We start from the raw sequence: 18,160 nt of genomic DNA, 5'->3' as shown, positions 1-18,160 counted from the left end.
ACCACCACAGCTCCTGCTGTCACCGATCTTCGACACCACCGGCTGCCGTTCACACACAGCTGCTGGTGTCACCTTTGTAACCCCGCCGAGTTACCGGAAGCCACTTGTCCCCTTCGTAACCCAGCCGAGTTACAGGAAGCCGCTTGTCCCCTTCGTAACCCCGCCGAGTTACAGCAGCCGCTTCTCCCCTTCGTAACCCCGCCGAGTTACAGCAAACCGCTTGTCACCTTCTTGACTCCAAATGAGCCACCACAGGCTGAGTTTAGAAAAGAAAAAAAAACACACCACACAAAACTCACGTATCCTGTCTGTGTGCTATTCAGGACGTTCCGTCTCCGCCTGAGACCGTCCCACACACAGGGGGCACCGGGTGCTATTCAGGGAGCTGACCCTCCTCCCAGGGTTTCCCAACACACCGGCCTCACCAGGTCCAGGAGCTCAGCGGGTGTTTCAGGACATCCATCTCCTCCTGAGACTGCCCAACACTCACGCCTCACCAGGTCCAAGGTCATGCCACGTGCTCCAGGGATCCGATTCTTCTCCCAGAACCTCCCAACACTGTCCCTCCAGGACCTTGCTCACTGAACCCTCCAGGTACACAGTCTTTCCCACTGACCCAGGTCAGTACAACACGAACACCTGTCCATTACCTGTGTCGGCCACACAGGTCCTCGGGTACCTCTTATCCGCAGAGGCCCCCTAGCAATCACCAGTCTCTTTCTCACTGACCTGATGTCAGTATAGCACACGGCTCAGCGTTGCCAGCACTGCACCATGTGCTTTTTGGAAACCGTTGCCCTTAGCAACCGAATTTTGCAGTCCTCTTCCGTTGCTCCTAGCAACAAAGCTACAACACTGCCCATAGCACTTCTACACCAACTGTAAGGTAAGCGCTGTTATTCAAGTAGGGGATACTCGCTTAGCAGCCACAAAACCAGATCCGGCACGGGTTTTCCATAAACAATCATAGTTCATGCGGTTTATTTAGCACCATAAACCTCCAGCAGCAACATAAACTTCATAACATCAGCATAGCGTCCATGACAGAGTACAGCTCTGTAATCCCTGTGGTCAAACAGGTTATGCATACACAGGCTCTTCAGCCTCAGTTATCTCACCCATGTCAGGGTTTCCTCATGGTTCCTTTATCACGCTGCAGACGTCCATTTCCTCCAGGGAATCATCAGGCACGTGCAGCCATTCAACACAGCGTTTCTTGCTGTCAGGAAGACAGCCCCCATCTCTCCCAGACGGGGCCTTCCAAAATGGACGAACCAGGTCCCTGCATTCACCTCCATGTGACCTACCCTGGCCACCTTTTATGGTCCGAAGCCACGCCCACCGGGTCACATGGCTATGACCTCATCACAGGTCCTTGAATCACTCATACACACTTTATACTAGCGTTCTTAAACACACCCCCTGGGTGGGTTTGTAGGTAACTAGTCCCTGACACATTGAACCAGCACCTCAGCAGTATCACTGCTGATCAACACACACATAAGTCTCCATCTCAAGGCCACCCACCTTGAGATACATAATGGTCATTCAGTATTCTGCCATTCATCCACTCTCCTGAGACATCCACACAGCGCCCCCTAGCGGACACAGTGGTCACTACACCACAATTCCCATATCCTGCCACCTTTCCTCATAAGACAGGGTTTGCAGACCGGTCACCATTCTGGTCGCTCTTTTCTGAACTTGCTCCAGTTTGTTGACGTCTTTTTTAAAATGTGGCGCCCAAAACTGGACACAGTATTGCAGATGAGGTCTGACCAATGAGGAGTAGAGGGCAATAATGACTTCACGTGATCTAGACTGTATGCTTCTGTTAATACATCCTAGAATTGCATTTGCCTTTTTTGCTGCTGCATCACACTGTTGACTCATATTCAGTCTGTGATCTATTAGTATACCCAAGTCTTTTTCACATGTGCTGTTGCTTAGCCCTATTCCTCCCATTCTGTATTCGCTTTTTTCATTTTTATTGCCCAGATGTAGTACTTTGCATTTTCCCTGTTAAAAACCATTCTGTTAGTTGCTGCCCACTGCTCCAGTTTATTTATATCTTTTTGAATCTTCTCTCTTCTCTAGTATTAGCTATCCCTCCTAGCTTTGTGTCATCAGCAAATTTAATCAGTTTACCCTCAATTCCTTCATCTAAAGCGTTGATAAAGATGTTGAACAATACAGGGCCCAGGACAGAGCCCTGTGGTTCCCCACTTGAGACATCCTTCCAACTGGATGTGCAGCCATTTAAGACCACTCTTTGGGTCCGATCACTAAGCCAGTTATGAATCCACCTAATAGTTGCCTTGTCCATTCCATACTTAGTCATTTTTTCAATAAGGATTGTGTGAGATACTTTGTCAAATGTTTTGCTGAAGTCAAGATATACTATATCTACAGCATTTCCCTGATCCACCCAGTCAGTGATTCTGTCATAGAAGGAAATTAAGTTAGTCTGACATGACTTATTAGTTACAAACCCATGCTGACTCTGTTTAATCACTTCATTCTTATCCAGGTACTGACATACATGTTGTTCAATAATTTGTTCAAAGATCTTTCCTGGTATAGAAGTCAGACCCACCGGCCTATAGTTGCCTGGGTCCACCTTCTTCCCCTTTTTGAAGATAGGAACAACATTTGCTCTTCTCCAGTCTTCTGGGATTTCTCCTGTTCTCCATGAATGGGTGTAATTCATCTGGACCTGGAGACTTGAATTCATTTAGGTTAGCTAAGTGTTTCCTCACTATATTTCTGTTTATAGATATCCTGGATTCTTCTATTCCCTTAATAGGACAGTGAAGAATAGTTGATGTTACATTTCCTTTCTGAGAGAAAACAGATGCAAAATAGGAATTTAAAATTTCGACCTTCTCAACATCCTGTCTTACCATTTCATCATTTTCATCCTGTAAAAGTCCTATAGCATCTTTGACTTTTCTTTTACTTTTGACATATCCCCAAAATCCTTTATTATTACTTTTGACGTCTCTTGCAAGCCTCGATTCATTGTCAGCTTTAGCTAATCTGATTTGTGCCCTGCAAGTTCTGCAGACAGCATTATATTCTTCTTTAGATATGCCTCCCTCTTTCCATTTTATAAACATTTCTTTCTTCCTTTTTAACATGTGCTTAAGTTCTGTGTTCATCCATCCTGGTTTCCTTAAATGCTTCCTATTCTTCACCCTTTTTGGAATTGTTAACGATTGTGCTTTGAGAATTTCATTTTTCAAGATTTCCCATCCTTCCTGGACATTTTTGTCCTTAAGGATATCCAGCCATTGGATCCCTCCAATTCTCTTTCTGAATCCCTTAAAATCTGCCTTTCTGAAATCTAACCTTGATGTCTGAGTCTTCACAGGTCTTCCTCCCCTAGTTATCCAAAATAGGGATAGGGAGTAATAGGAGGAGATATAGGGAGGATATATGGAGTAATAGGAGGCGATATAGGGAGGATATATGGAGTAATAGGGGGAGATATAGGGAGGATATATGGGGAAATAGGAGGAGATATAGGGAGGATATATGGAGTAATAGGGGAGATATAGGGAGTAATAAGAGGAGATATAGGGAGGATATATGGAGTAATAGGAGGAGATATAGGGAGGATATATGGAGTAATAGGAGGAGATATAGTGAGGATATATGGAGGAATAGGAGGAGATATAGGGATAATATATGGAGTAATAGGAGGCGATATAGGGAGGATATATGGAGTAATAGGGGAGATATAGGGAGTAATAAGAGGAGATATAGGGAGGATATATGGAGTAATAGGAGGAGATATAGGGAGGATATATGGAGTAATAGGAGATATAGGGAGGATATATGGAGGAATAGGAGGAGATATAGGGAGGATATATGGAGTAATAGGGGGAGATATAGGGAGGATATATGGAGTAATAGGAGGAGATATAGGGAGGATATATGGGGAAGTAGGAGGAGATATAGGGAGGATATATGGAGTAATAGGGGAGATATAGGGAGTAATAAGAGGAGATATAGGGAGGATATATGGGGTAATAGGAGGAGATATAGGGAGGCTATATGGAGTAACAGGAGGAGATATAGGGAGAATATATGGGGTAATAGGAGGAGATATAGGGAGGATATATGGGGTAATAGGAGGAGATATAGGGAGGATATGTGGCGCCCCTGAGGGTTCAGTTGCCACAGAGGTACTGCACCTCCTCCTGAGGTGTGGTACCCCACCATTCAGGTAAGGTGGAGACACCTGACCACGCTCCAACACCTGCATCTCACACAACAAAGTATTGTAGCAAAGCACCCTTTGGTGGCTCCCTGCTTGGAACACAAAGCGTGCTGGGAGGCGGGTGGTGTTTAGTCTGCACGAAAAGAGCGGGAAGAGTGTAGGAATTGGTCAGTTTGTTACAGGAGTCTGACGAGGTCAGTCTGTGAAAGGAGATCCCCTGAGTGGGATGGATGAAGGAAGTGCTGCAGCCGACCTCAGTAACCTGGGTCCGCTGGCACAGGAAAGGAGCATTAATAGAAAGCCTGACTCTCCATAAGAAGGGAAAGATTAGTATGGAACGTGAGAGAAGAAGAGAACTAAGGATTAGGGTTAGAGGAGAACCCTTCCCAAGTTCTAAGCGCAAGGCCGGGGTCCGGTCCCTGAGGTTGTACGGATACTAATGGTCCTGCAGCAGACACCGGAGGAATAGAAGTTGTCACCACTTTATTCCCACACCAGACTTGGGAGCACAACAGCAACGTGTGTGAGCCAGGACTAGGTAGTAAGGAGTCCCCGAAGAAGGCTACAGCTGTCTGCCGTTCAAGTAGAGTTCATAGAAACATCTGACAGGAGGAACTCCAGTGTAACTCAGTACTGTGAGTACTTCACTAAAGGCGCTAAGAGGGAGACGTTCAGAAAAGGCACATATGTTGGCAGAGTGTTGGAAAGGAGTACTTCATCTTGCCTGGAAGTTGGCTGAGCTCCTGACCTGGAGGACACGGCACGGATGCGGGCTCTGGTGCCACAACAGACTGTGAGTAAAGCTTTGGAACTACATGCCCTGGTGTCCTCCACTTATTCCTGCGTCAACCTGCCCAGCACTGCTACATCCACTGCGCCCGACACTACATAATCTAAGTGTCACTTCACCTACTCTGCCCTGGGACTACAGCCCTGCCTGTGGAGGGCTATAACATCATTGCTGCACACACCATCTGTCCCAGAGGATCTGTCTGCAGCATCGGCTCAACGTCATTCATTGCTGAACACCACAGATGGCGTCACAAATCACTCATAAACTTTATTCCACCACTCTACCCCCCTTTTACATGGGCGCCCAGGGCCACGGACTGGGTCACCGCTGCTGTGACATTTCCCTCTGAGAGACCGGCCCGGTACTGAGTACCCCACAGCCCTGGGAGGGCGACCCAACTATATGTAGTAATAGGGGGAGATATAGGGAGTAATAAGAGGAGATATAGGGAGGATATATGGAGTAATAGGGGGAGATATAGGGAGGATATATGGAGTAATAGGAGGAGATATAGGGAGGATATATGGAGTAATAGAAGTAGATATAGGGAGGATATATGGGGTAATAGGAAGAGATACGGAGTAAGGTTATACGGAGTTTGGGCTAAGGCCTGTTTCACATTTCAGTTTTTTGACGTCAGCCAAAATCCGCCAGAGTGTGAAAAAACGGATCCGTTTCCGTTTTGCCACACATGGATGACACAGGATCCGTTTTTTGACGGATCCGTTTTTAGCTGATAGTTCATGAAATTTAAAATGACATGACTCTGGAAAAGGAAGGAGAGAGAGAGGGGGAGGGAGGGAGGGAAAGAGAGAGCGAAATTGTTTTGGGCATATGTGGCGCCCCGAGGCTCAGTCGCCACAGAGGTACTGCACCTCCTCCTGAGGTGTGGTGCCTCACCATCCAGGTAAGTTGGAGACTCCTGACCACGCTCCAACATCTGCATCCCACACAACACAGTAGTTCAGCAAAGCCACATTGCGGCTCCCTGCTCGGAGTGTAGCAGAACACCTTTGGTGGCTCCCTGCTTGGAACACGAAACGTGGTGGGAGGCGGGTGGAGTTAGAATAGATAAAAGAGCAGGAAGGGTTAGGATTAGAAGGCAGTGTGAGTCGGAGAGTCACTCAGAGAGGAGTGAGGAAAGAAGATCCCTGAGAGAGGGATGGAGGAAGGAGGTGCTGCAGCAGACCTGAGTGACCCGGGTCTGCTGGCACGGGAAAGGAAAAAAGGAGAAAGACATTGAACTGAAACCTGATCTTCCATGAGAAGGAGAGATTAGTACGGAACGAAGGAGTAAAAGGGAACAGAGGACGTGGGTTAGAGGAGAACCCTGCCTAGAAGTTCTAAGCGCAAGGCCGGGGCCCAGTCCCCGAGGTTGTATGAATGCTAATGGTCCTGCAGCAGACACCGGTGGAGTAGTGGGATGTAAATGCACTACTCCCATCTAAGACTTGGGGGCACAACAGCAACTTGGATAGTGAGCCGGTACTCAGGAGTAAGGAGTCCCCGAAGCAGGCTACAGCTGTCTGCCGTACAAGTAGAGTTCTTGGGAACATCTGTCAGGAGGCACTCCAGTGTAACTCAGTACTGTGAGTACTTCACACCAAAGGCGCTATAAGAGGAGACGTTAAGAAAGGCACATGTTGGCAGAGCGTTGGAAGGGAGCATTCCATCTGGCCTGGAGGTTGATTGAGCCTCTGACCCGGAGGACACAGCACGGAGGCAGGCACCTGTGTGTACTACAGACTGTGAGTAAAGCTTTGGAACTACAAGCCCTGGTGTCCTCCATTGATTCTTGCGCCAACACACCCAGCACTGCTACACCTGGGTACCAGCTACTACACCGCTTGTGCCTCTCCTCTACCCCTACATCTACACTGCCCTGGGGCTACAGCTTCACCTGTGGGGAGCTTCACCATCTTGGCTGCAACACACCACCAGCCCCAGAGGATCTGCACTCAGCGTCAGCTTAACATCTCACTTGCCGAACACCACAGGTGGCGTCACGAACTATTCCATTAACTACATTCTACCATTCAATCTTCCCCTGTTAATTGGGCGGCCAGGGCCACAGACCGGGTCACCGCTGCTGTGACACATCCCGCCAACACCGGCCCGGTACTGAGTACCCCACAGCCCTGGGAGGGTGACCCACATGCTCAGTATAAAAAGGCGGATCCGTTGGCGGATTCCGTCAATTAACGGTTGCCACCGTATCCGCCGCCCATAGGCGTCCATTATAACGCATGGCGGACAGCAACGGATCCGTTGCTATCCGCTTTTTTGACGCACACAAAAAAAGTTTCATTGTCCGTCCCCTCAAGACATCGGACGCCAAAATTATGACGGATCCGTAAAAAAACGGATGCAACAGATGACCATCCGTCAAAATCCGCCGCAATGCAAGTCAATGGGAAAAAAAAACGCATCTGCCAAAAAAATGACGGATCCGTTTTTTTGCAAAACAACGGATTTTGACTGACGTCAAAAAACTGAAGTGTGAAACAGGCCTAATACTGTGTTGCAGTTAGGACTCAAGAGGTTACATTTACTAATCAAAATCATTTCGGCTAATATTGGGGTGCAGCTATCAAGCCCCATCTCCTAATTCACATTGTTTGAGCTAATACTGGTATACAGGCAGGAGGCCACATTTCCTAATCAAAATCGTTTGAGAAAATATTGTTTTTCAAGCACATTATCACAGAAAATCCATAATGATTCATTTAGTGACAGGTGACTGACAGGTCTGGGCCTAGGGTTGTGAAACAGCTGGTTAAAAGAGGAGAAGGGTACATCCAACATGAGTAGTAAAAAAGCGAGGTTGTGGTGGAAGGGGGATTAGGCTTGGTGTTCGACTTGTACGTGAGTCAGGTGATGTTACTGAAAGCTTTACTGAACACCGTCTCGTCCTATCGAAAGACAACTGACAGCATCTGTTACGGATTGGGCTTCTCGACTCCCTTTCTTTGGCAGCTGCACAACGGTTTGTAGATGAGGGCCAGAAAGAGCATGTGCTACAGTGGATGGCAATCGCTCCATCAAGCGGCCTCTCCTCCTCTTCCTCCACCTTAACATCACACACAGTAAAATCGTCAGAGGAGGCACCCCAATCACCTTTGTTTCCCGTCAGAACTCTCTAAGCGACCAACTGAGTGTGGGGACCACAGATGGGCCATTCTGCAGAACTGTTCATTCATTCTATTCCATGGGCATTAGTGGTCTGCTCCAAAGATTCACAGAATGCAGAGGAGGAAAGCATCCTGCACCGATGTTCAAATTTTTTTCCTGTTGGATTCAAGGTCAGACAAAGTAGGGTCCGAGCAGAATCCAGACCTTCATCACCAGACATTAACTCCTGGGGGTGGAGGTGATCTTGAAGAGATTCAGATACCTGAGGTTCACGCAGACTGTACTGTGCTGTCAGGGCAGGAAGAAGAGGAGGGTGACTCGCAGGGTGAGGAGTGTGAGAACAGAGAGGATGATGATGAGGTTGTATATCCACTTGGTGTGAACCCAGAGGTACGCAGCTGAGTAGCTCAGCAGGAGGAGGAGGAGGAATATGAGGTAACATTTCGGCTTGCTGCACAGACACGGAGTGATGCAACCACGACAAGCACTGCATCCTCAGCAACAACTCTGGCTGTGTCCAGCACCGTTCACGAGTGTGCAGTTTGCAGGGGCGGCAAGGGTTGCCTAGCCTGGGCCTTTTTTGAGACCGCAAAGGATGAGCCAACTCACGTTATCTGCCAACTTTGCAAAAAAAATGACTCAGTAGAGGCACAAATTGCAATATTGTTTGGTGCAATCCTTTAGTGTTGCAGGTGTAAGTGGCAAGTGTTCTCACGCAGGTCTCCGGCCGCAGACCTCCATTTGTTTACTCCCTACAGTCGGGGTGAGTGCCCGTCAGCTGCTATGGAAGTGGAGGTGCTGATTGCATTATACAATGTATAGGACGCCTCGTGCTGCCGCATAATAACAGCAACTTATCTTTCTTGTAAATCGTTGAAGTCATCCTCGATGTCATTTTCTGCATTCTCTCGTCAAAAAAATGCCTCTGACAGGTGAATCAGATACAGGAGGAGGAGGAGAGTGGAAATGCAGATTAATTTTCACTTCTTGGCTCCAACATTCTGTTTGCTGCAGAAGGGAATAAAAAAAAATCTTTAAATGAGTGTTATAAATAGCCACGCGGAATAAAAAACTGCTATAATCAGCATCTCCTCAATGGAGGTTTTACCCACGTAACTCTCCTGAAATATCCCACACACTCCATCATCGCTCACGTCGCACTCGCTCCCTGCTTCTCCATTCATCACCAGCCGTAAGGGATGGAGCCGCTGAAGACTGGCTTATTAATTATAGCCACGTAACTAACCGGTCTGCCATATAATTAAGAATAACACCGAAGCGGCGGGTTAGCTGCGTGCTCTTGGTCTCAGTGCAATAACTGTACCTAGGCCCACTTTTTATTCAAGAAGAGAAAAAAAGAAGCTGATTTCATTCCAAAACAGCGCCTCACCTGTGCACGGGTCATTTTTTGGTTTTGCAGCTGAGCACTTTTGAAGTAAATGGGATGAGATGAAGCTGCAATACCCAGCCCTACAAAGCTATCCTTGATCGCCTCTGATTTTTTGGCAAACCTACAAGGGCTCTTTTAGACATCCATGCTACTCAGTCCAAACAATGGGTGAGGGTCCTCTAGTCTGGATTATCAATTCTTGGCTAGAGTGGAGAGCCAGTACAAATAGCATCTCCTACTTTTGGAGAACATGAGAACCTGTCCTGTCCTGTAAGAACACCTTGATTTCACTGCACGCTGTGCAATGCCTCTGTTTTCCTGTAGGGGAGCTGCAGGCAAATTGAATACTTAAGAATCATTTAAATGTTTGTGCAAATCAGTCCGAGATTGGACCATAAAGCACCGACTATCTGCAGGTCTGCCGACCAGTCACATCGGGTCGGCTAGTCCGTATATTGCGGTCAAATCTTGGACTGATTTGCACGGACGTCTTAAGTCTTCAATTTGGCTGCAGCTCCCCCCACAGGGAAACTGAGGCATAGCACAGTGTGCATTGAAATCAAGGTGTTCTTACAGGACAGGGCAGGTCAGCCTTTCTGTATCCACCCCACGAGGCTCTGTTAACCCCATTGCCAGGTTTTGGTTGATCTCTGACGGTCATAGAATCATAGAATCGTAGAGTTGGAAGGGACCTCCTGGGCCATCTGGTCCAACCCCCTGCTCAAAGCAGGATTCGCTAAATCATCCCAGTCAGATGTCTGTCCAGCCTCTGTTTGAAGATTTCCATTGAAGGAGAACTCACCACTTCTCGTGGCAGCCTGTTCCACTCATTGATCACTCTAACTGTCAAAAGGTTTTTTTCTAATATTTAATCTGTGTCTCCTCCCATTCAGTTTCATCCCATTGCTTCTAGTCTTTCCTTGTGCAAATGAGAATAAAGTTGATCCTTCTACAATGTGACAGCCCTTTAGATATTTGTAGACAGCTATTAAGTCTCCTCTCAGTCTTCTCTTTTGCAAACTAAACATTCCCAAATCCTGCAACCTTTCCTCATAAGACAGGGTTTGCAGACCGGTCACCATTCTGGTTGCTCTTTTCTGAACTTGCTCCAGTTTGTTGATGTCTTTTTTAAAATGTGGTGCCCAAAACTGGACACAATATTCCAGATGAGGTCTGACCAAAGAGGAGTAGAGGGAAATAATGTCTTCACGTGATCTAGACTGTATGCTTCTGTTAATACATCCTAGAATTGCATTTGCCTTTTTTGCTGCTGCATCACACTGTTGACTAATATTCAGTCTGTGATCTATTAGTATACCCAATTCTCTTTCACATGTGCTGTCACTTAGCCCTATTCCTCCCATTCTATATATGCTTTTTTCATTTTTATTGCCCAGTTGTAGTACTTTGCATTTCTCCCTGTTAAAAGCCATTCTGTTAGTTGCTGCCCACTTCTCCAGTTTATTTATATCTTTTTGAATCCTCTCTCTCTCTTCTCTAGTATTAGCTATCCCTCCTAGCTTTGTGTCATCAGCTTTGTGTCGTAATAGAATAGTGTGGTGATGGCTGAATATACACAGTGAATGCAATCAACAGCACAGCGCCACTTACTATATAGAGACTGTTCTAGAGTACTGCAGCTCAGCTCCTTTTCACTTCAATAGGAGCTGAGCTACAGGACATGAGAACATCAAACCCGTGCTCTGGTTAAAAATGGTCATCCACAGTAAAGAAGAAAACCATCATAATTAAAATCTATCTTTATTAGAAATCCAATCTAAAAAAATACAGAATGCCTAGTATGAGGGACTTCTCTGGAAGAAGATAGAGGAGAAACACGTGTCGGGGTGGGGGATGCAGCATCTATCTCTCCTAGACTATCCTGCCTTCATGATATCATCTTTCTACGGGTATAACAATTACAATTCCCTCTATATCTTTACCTGCGGTCTTTACCTATGAGTATAATGATACCACATGCCTGTTACAATGGTATAGTCTATCTGTATGGGATATTGCTATTGTAATATTTATAATTTTTTATAAATAGTTTTTCTTGCCCTCTATAGGAACTGTAGACCACACAGTGCTTTTATATATACACCACAGTTCCTTGACTATATTGGTTCAACATCATGTGTATAGCAGTTTAACACCTTTCACCTGAATGTTTCTGAACTGCAATACCAGAAACAGCCTATGGACAGGAGTGGCGCTGTTTCTCACGTTGACCCTTGTCTCGGGGGAAAAAAAGAAGAAACGACTTGGCTTTAGAGCGCTGGATAGTTTTGTATAGGGCTTTATAACGGTACGTATCACAGAAAACGACACGTTTTATGACAGATCAGCACAGACCTCCTTATTTTGGGCAACTAAATAATTTGTGTTCCTCGGGGGAGGGGTTAAATGCCTGGAAATGCAGTTATGAGATTTTTTTCAATGAAAGGGCCGGTCCCTGAGGATTTATCACAGAGGGAGAGCTCAGAGGGTTTTTGTCAGACCTGCAGCTATTCGCACCTTTTTTCTTAGATGAGTGTTACGGAGTTTCTCAGTCTCATTTTAGATCGTTTTTTTATAAGTTGCCGTCTGTTAGTGTTTGAAATGGAAACAAATATTACAAAGAAAACATAAACACCGAGACGCCTGCCACCCGCTCTACCCGTGACAAACGTTTTATTTCTGCTGGCAAAAATCCCTCTAATTATCCCGTTACCAGGTGTCACTATATTTCCTGCCACTGAGAAGAATTGGCTGGCAACGAGAAGAGACATACGTTCCATTCAAATCAGATTATGTCGCACCGGTTCCAACCACTCCAGTTAAATCCCAGTAGATTGCGCAGTTGGAATGCAGATGTGAAAACCGGATCCAAAAAAAATAAAATATACGCAATGTACAGTGGGTACGGAAAGTATTCAGACCCCTTTGAATTTTTCACTCTTTGTTTCATTGCAGCCATTTGGTAAATTCATAAAAGTTCATTTTTTTTCTCATTAATGTACACTCTGCACCCCATCATGACTGAAAAAAAACAGAAATGTAGAAATTTTTGCAAACTTATTAAAAAAGAAAAACTGAAATATCGCATGGTCATAAGTATTCAGACCCTTTGCTCAGTATTGAGGAGACGCACCTTTTGAGCTAGTACAGCCATGAGTCTTCTTGGGAATGATGCGACAAGTTTTTCACCCCTGGATTTGGGGATCCTCTGCTATTCCTCCTTGCAGATCCTCTCCGGTTCCATCAGGTTGGATGGTGAACGTTGGTGGACAGCCATTTTCAGGTCTCTCCAGAGATGCTCAATTGGGTTTAAGTCAGGGCTCTGGCTGGGGCAGTCAAGAATGGTCACAGAGTTGTTCTGAAGCCACTCCTTTGTTATTTTAGCTGTGTGCTTAGGGTCATTGTTTTGTTGGAAGGTGAACCTTCAGCCAAGTCTGAGGTCCAGAGCACTCTAGAAGAGGTTTTCATCCTTGATATCTCTCTACTTGGCTGCATTCATGTTTCCTTCAATTGCAACCAATCGTCCTGTCCCTGCAGCTGAAAAACACCCCCATAGCATGATGATGCCACCACCATGTTTCACTGTTGGGATTGTGTAACGAATGGAAGCGGAGGCAGAGATGGTGAAGTTCACATTCGTTTTTATTTTTTAAGTGGAACCTCGGGACCATGGTCCGGGGGGCTCCGAAGGGGGCGTGACTAGTGAGCCCCGGGTACCCGTCGTAAAGCCCCTCAAACAGGGCCAGAATGGAATACCCGGAGGACACGTGCTACCTCCATTTAGACCCCGAACACGTGGCAGCTGTCCCAGTGGGACCAAAAGGGATAACAGAAGTTACAGCAGAGTCCGTAATGAGCCGGGTCCTGTAGTTGGTAAGGAGTCAGTTCCAGTAACCTTCACACAGTCCTTGGACTCGGACAGCTGTTGGCGGAACGGGATGGCTTTCGCCCAGATGGTTGCGGATATAAGCAGGAAGCACAGGATACTGATACTCTGTGGAGACAGATAGCATTAGACAATGCACAGAGACTGCAGACGCAGCGCAGACAGGTTAGCATGAGAACCGGATGTAGCAATGAATGATACTCATTGCTCTGGCGCTCTCCCTCTGGAGGAGAGGCCAGAAATAGCAGCAAATGCGCGGCCATTGGAAAATTGCATTTTTTGAAAAATGCACGCCGTCCCTTTAAGAAGGCAGGAGAGCAGGCGGGCGTGCCCTAATAGCTCTAGTTACAGACCTGCCGACAGGACGCCAGGAGGTGGAGGCCGGAGGGAGGCCTGCGTGCAGAGCAGTAGCATGAGACCCAGAGGAGGCCGGCTGCCGCCTAAGGACAGCGTGCGTGGCTGGAGGTGAGTGCCCAGAACGGAGGGCAGCGGCAGACCTAGACGCAGCGCCAGGACGGGGACCGGGTGTAGCAGATTGTATTGGGCAGGTGATGAGCAGTGCCTGGTTTTCTCCATACATACCGCTTAGAATTATCACCAAAAAGTTCTATCTTCGTCTCATCAGACAAGAGAATCTTATTTCTCACAGTCTGGGAGTCCTTCATGTGTTTTTTTAGCAAACTCTATGCGGGCTTTCATATGTCTGGCACTGAGGAGAGGCTTCCATCGGGCCACTCTGCCATAAAGGCCCGACTGGTGGAGGGCTGCAGTGACAGTTGACTTTGTGGAACTTTCTCCTATCTCCCTACTGCATCTGTGAAGCTCAGCTACAGTGATCTTGGGGTTCTCCTTTACCTTTCTCACCAAGATTCTTCTCCTATGATTGCTCAGTTTGTCTGGACGACCAGGTCTAGGAAGACTTCTGGTGGTACCAAACATCTTCCATTTAAAGACTATGGAGGCCGTTGTGCTCTTAGGAACCTTGAGTACTGCAGAAATTCTTTTGTAACCTTGGCCAGATCTGTGCCTTGCCACAATTCTGTCTCTGAGCTCCTTGACCAGTTCATTGACCTCATGATTCTCATTTGGTCTGACATGCACTGTGAGCTGTGAGGTCTTCTATAGACAGGTGTTGGTAACGGCGGAACGCACTAAATAAATAATAAAGTGCGTTTGCCGCTCGGGGTCCACTGAGCAGAAGGAGTTAACACTGCTACTAAATAATGGCGAACACTAAATATGGCGGTATTATTGCTCGCGGGTTGGACGTCACCCGGTGTGCGCTGAGCGTACTCTGTTAGCTTCACAGACACGCCTAAGGTATTAACATAAATGCTTGAGCCTGTTGGACTCACGGGTCTCAGAGAAGTGCACACACGGTATAAGGTCACAGGAGCTGAACCCTAGGCAGAGGGTCAAAGTCCGTCTAGACCTACCTTGCGTGCGGCGTCGCAACTGCAGACACCAAGAGGAGCTGCAGACTGCAGCACGGCGACAGACTCTGCCGCTAATCAACAATGCCCGATAGCAGGCGCTCTGTCGGACGCTAGCACTGTGGAGGATGCTGTTGTGGCTTGAAGCTTGCCACTGGCTGGCGCAGACTCTAAGTCCCTATACACACTCGTAATATCAGAGGAAGGGGATCTTAATGAGTCATTCGCAGGTTCATGCATCCATCATCATTCACACAGTAGCAACTAGAGATTATACTAGTGCATGGCTGAGCGGCCATGCGGGCCTTTTATAGCCGTGTGCTTCCAGGACCTTCCAGATCTCTGAGATGGACCAATGAGATCAGAAGGACCTGAGCATGTGACTCCCGATCTCCAATGGGAGATCGTCTCATGAGCATGCCCAGTAGCGCAACGAGAGGACTTAGCCTCTGGAGCGTTTTGCTGCAAAGCAGCCTGCATTGCTACTGCTGACCCAAAGGTGGCAGCAACAGCCAGCCCCACAGAGCAGGTCTGGGCAGAGCTTCTGGGAGGCTGAGACTGCTGAGCAATCTCCTCTGCGGTTGATAGACAATGAGAGACCGCAGAATGTGAGGCTCTGGATCCCTGCTGAGCCGCTGCAGGAACCAGATGCCTAACAGACAGGTGTGTGCCTATACAAATCAAGTCCTATCAGTTTAATTAAACACAGCTGGACTCCAAGGAAGGCGGAGAACCACAAGGAAATGGACAGCATGTGACTTAAATATGAGTGCCTGAGCGAAGGGTCTGAATACTTATGACCATGTGATATTTCAGTTTTTCTTTTTTAATAAATTTGCAAAAATTTCTACATTTCTGTTTTTTTCAGTCGAGATGCGGTGCAGAGTGTACATTAATGATAAAAAAAATGAACTTTTTTGAATTTTCCAAATGGCTGCAATGAAACAAAGACTGAAAAATGTTAAGGGGTCTGAATACTTTCCGTACCCACTGTATAAGAGCTTCTAAGGGGCCGAGCTCTCTGGATAGGTTCTGAAGTTATACACTTTCACATAGTGTCCTGACCTCCAGGTGTAATCTATGGCTGAGCCTGGAAGTAGGTCTTTCATTTCCCTGCAGCACCTCTGCAGGAAAAATGAAGGATTACATGATGCCGATTGAAACCTTGTGTTTGTGTTACTCGTTTTGAAGACATTTTACCCTCTTTCTATTAGATAAGGGGCCCAAATGAGAGTCTCGCCTCTATTAACTATGATAGCTGTATAGCGATTGGGTTTTTCCAAATCAGATAAAAAAAATTTAAAGGGCCTCCATATGTACTCCGCCCTATTGGCTGTTATGTAGGCTGTCCGCTTTAGACAATCCCTACTTTTTAAGTGTCCTTTTACAAAAAAACAGTCAAAGTGTCCACGTGCTGAAACCCCCAGCGATCAGCTGGAATCTATAGGGAATTCTGGTGTATAATTTCCCTGCAGCACCACCACTGTGTCACGGACATCGTTTCTGGAACCACTGTGCCACGAACCGCGGAGAGCCTGGAGGGACGTGACTAAGCAAACACCGGACTGTTCACTAGAGCCTCTGATGGTGAGGTCAGACTTGGCTCTCGATGAACACCAGGAGCCACTTCTGGGCAGACCAAGGGACGTGCAACAGCTGGACCCAGAGGACAGACTGGAGGGAGCGGCTGGCCGAGTTTGTATTTAGAATGCAGCAGACAGAGTTTGCATCAGAGTGCAGCAGATAAAGCTCGGATCAGAGCGCAGCAGACAGAGTTCGCACCAGAGTGCAGCATACAGAGTTTGTATCAGAGTGCAGCAGGCAGTGTTTGTATCAGAGTGCAGCAGACTGGATCTGCATCAGAGTGCAGCAGGCAGGATCTGCATCAGAGTGCAGCAGGTAGAGGTATGCAACCTTGCAGAACTTAGACCAGAAAACAGGAAGGTTACTCAGGCACCTCCCCAGTGGGGAGGAAGCAATATATGCATAATGTCCCACAGCCATTGGTTGGGGAGGAAATTGCAGGTGCACGCGCTGACCCTTTAAGAGGGTGGTAGTGCACGTGCGTGTGTCCTAAGGACATGGCCATAAGACCAGCTGGAAGCATGCAGAGCATGGCGAAGAGAAGAACTGACCGCAGCACAGGTGAGTGAAGAGACACGCTGGAGACCCTGTCTGTCAGAGCATGGTGCTAACACTGGAGAAATTAAGTATTAGGCCGGGATCACACATGCAAGAAATACATAGTAACATAGTAACATAGTTTTGAAGGCTGAAGGAAGACCTTATGTCCATCTAGTTCAGCCTATTATTAGTGCAGCTGTTCTGTATTGTTGATCCTGGGGAAGGCAAAAAATCCACAGAGTAGAAGCCAATTTTCTCCATAGGGAAAAAAATTCCTCCCCCTAAGCTGGGTCAGCCATCTACCTATAATATTCTGTTATTCGTAACCTTCTATACTGTTACTCACAAGAAAAGCATCCATTCCTTTCTTAAATTCATTCAGTGAGTTGGCCATCACCACTTCCTCAGGAAGAGAATTCCAGAGCCTCACTGCTCTTACCGTGAAGAACCCTCTTCTATGCTGGTGCAGAAATTGTCTTTCCTCCAAACAAAGAGAATGCCCCCTTGTTCTTGTCACAGTCCTTGGTACAAACAGTTCATTGGAGAGATCTCGGTATTGCCCTCTGATATACTTGTACATATATATTGGGTCTCCCCTAAGTCTTCTCTTTTCTAGAGTAAATAGACCTAATTTTGATAACCTTTCTGGGTATTGTAGTGAACCAACTCCATTTATCATTTTAGTAGCCCGCCTTTGAACCCTTTCAAGTTCAGTAATGTCTTTCTTGAGCACCGGCATCCAAAATTGCACACAATACTCCAAGTGTGGTCTGACGAGTGATTTGTACAGAGGGAGAATGATGTTTTCATCTCGTGTCCCCAGACCTCTTCTAATGCATCCCATTACCCTATTTGCTTTGGTGGCAGCTGCCTGACACTGGGCACTCCAATTTAGCTTCTTATTGACTAAGATGCCTAAGTCTTTTTCCATGTCTGATTTCCCCAGCAGTTTCCCATTTAGTAAGTAATTGTAGCATCTGTTTCTCCTTCCCATGTGCAGAACCTTACACTTATCTGTCTTAAACCTCATTTGCCATTTTTCAGCCCAATTCGCCAATTTACTCAAATCTGTCTGTAGTTGCAAACTGTCCTCCTTTGGGTTAACTACCTTACATAGTTTTGTATCATCTGCAAATACTGATATTTTACTGTGTAAGCCATCCACTAGATCATTAAT

This window comes from Dendrobates tinctorius, unplaced genomic scaffold, assembly GCF_039654945.1.
Source record: "Dendrobates tinctorius isolate UK_male_01 unplaced genomic scaffold, ASM3965494v1 ptg000099l, whole genome shotgun sequence".
In the NCBI taxonomy this organism is placed as follows: domain Eukaryota; kingdom Metazoa; phylum Chordata; class Amphibia; order Anura; family Dendrobatidae; genus Dendrobates; species Dendrobates tinctorius.
The sequence above is the reverse complement of the archived record's forward strand: the minus strand, read 5'-3'. Positions refer to the sequence as shown.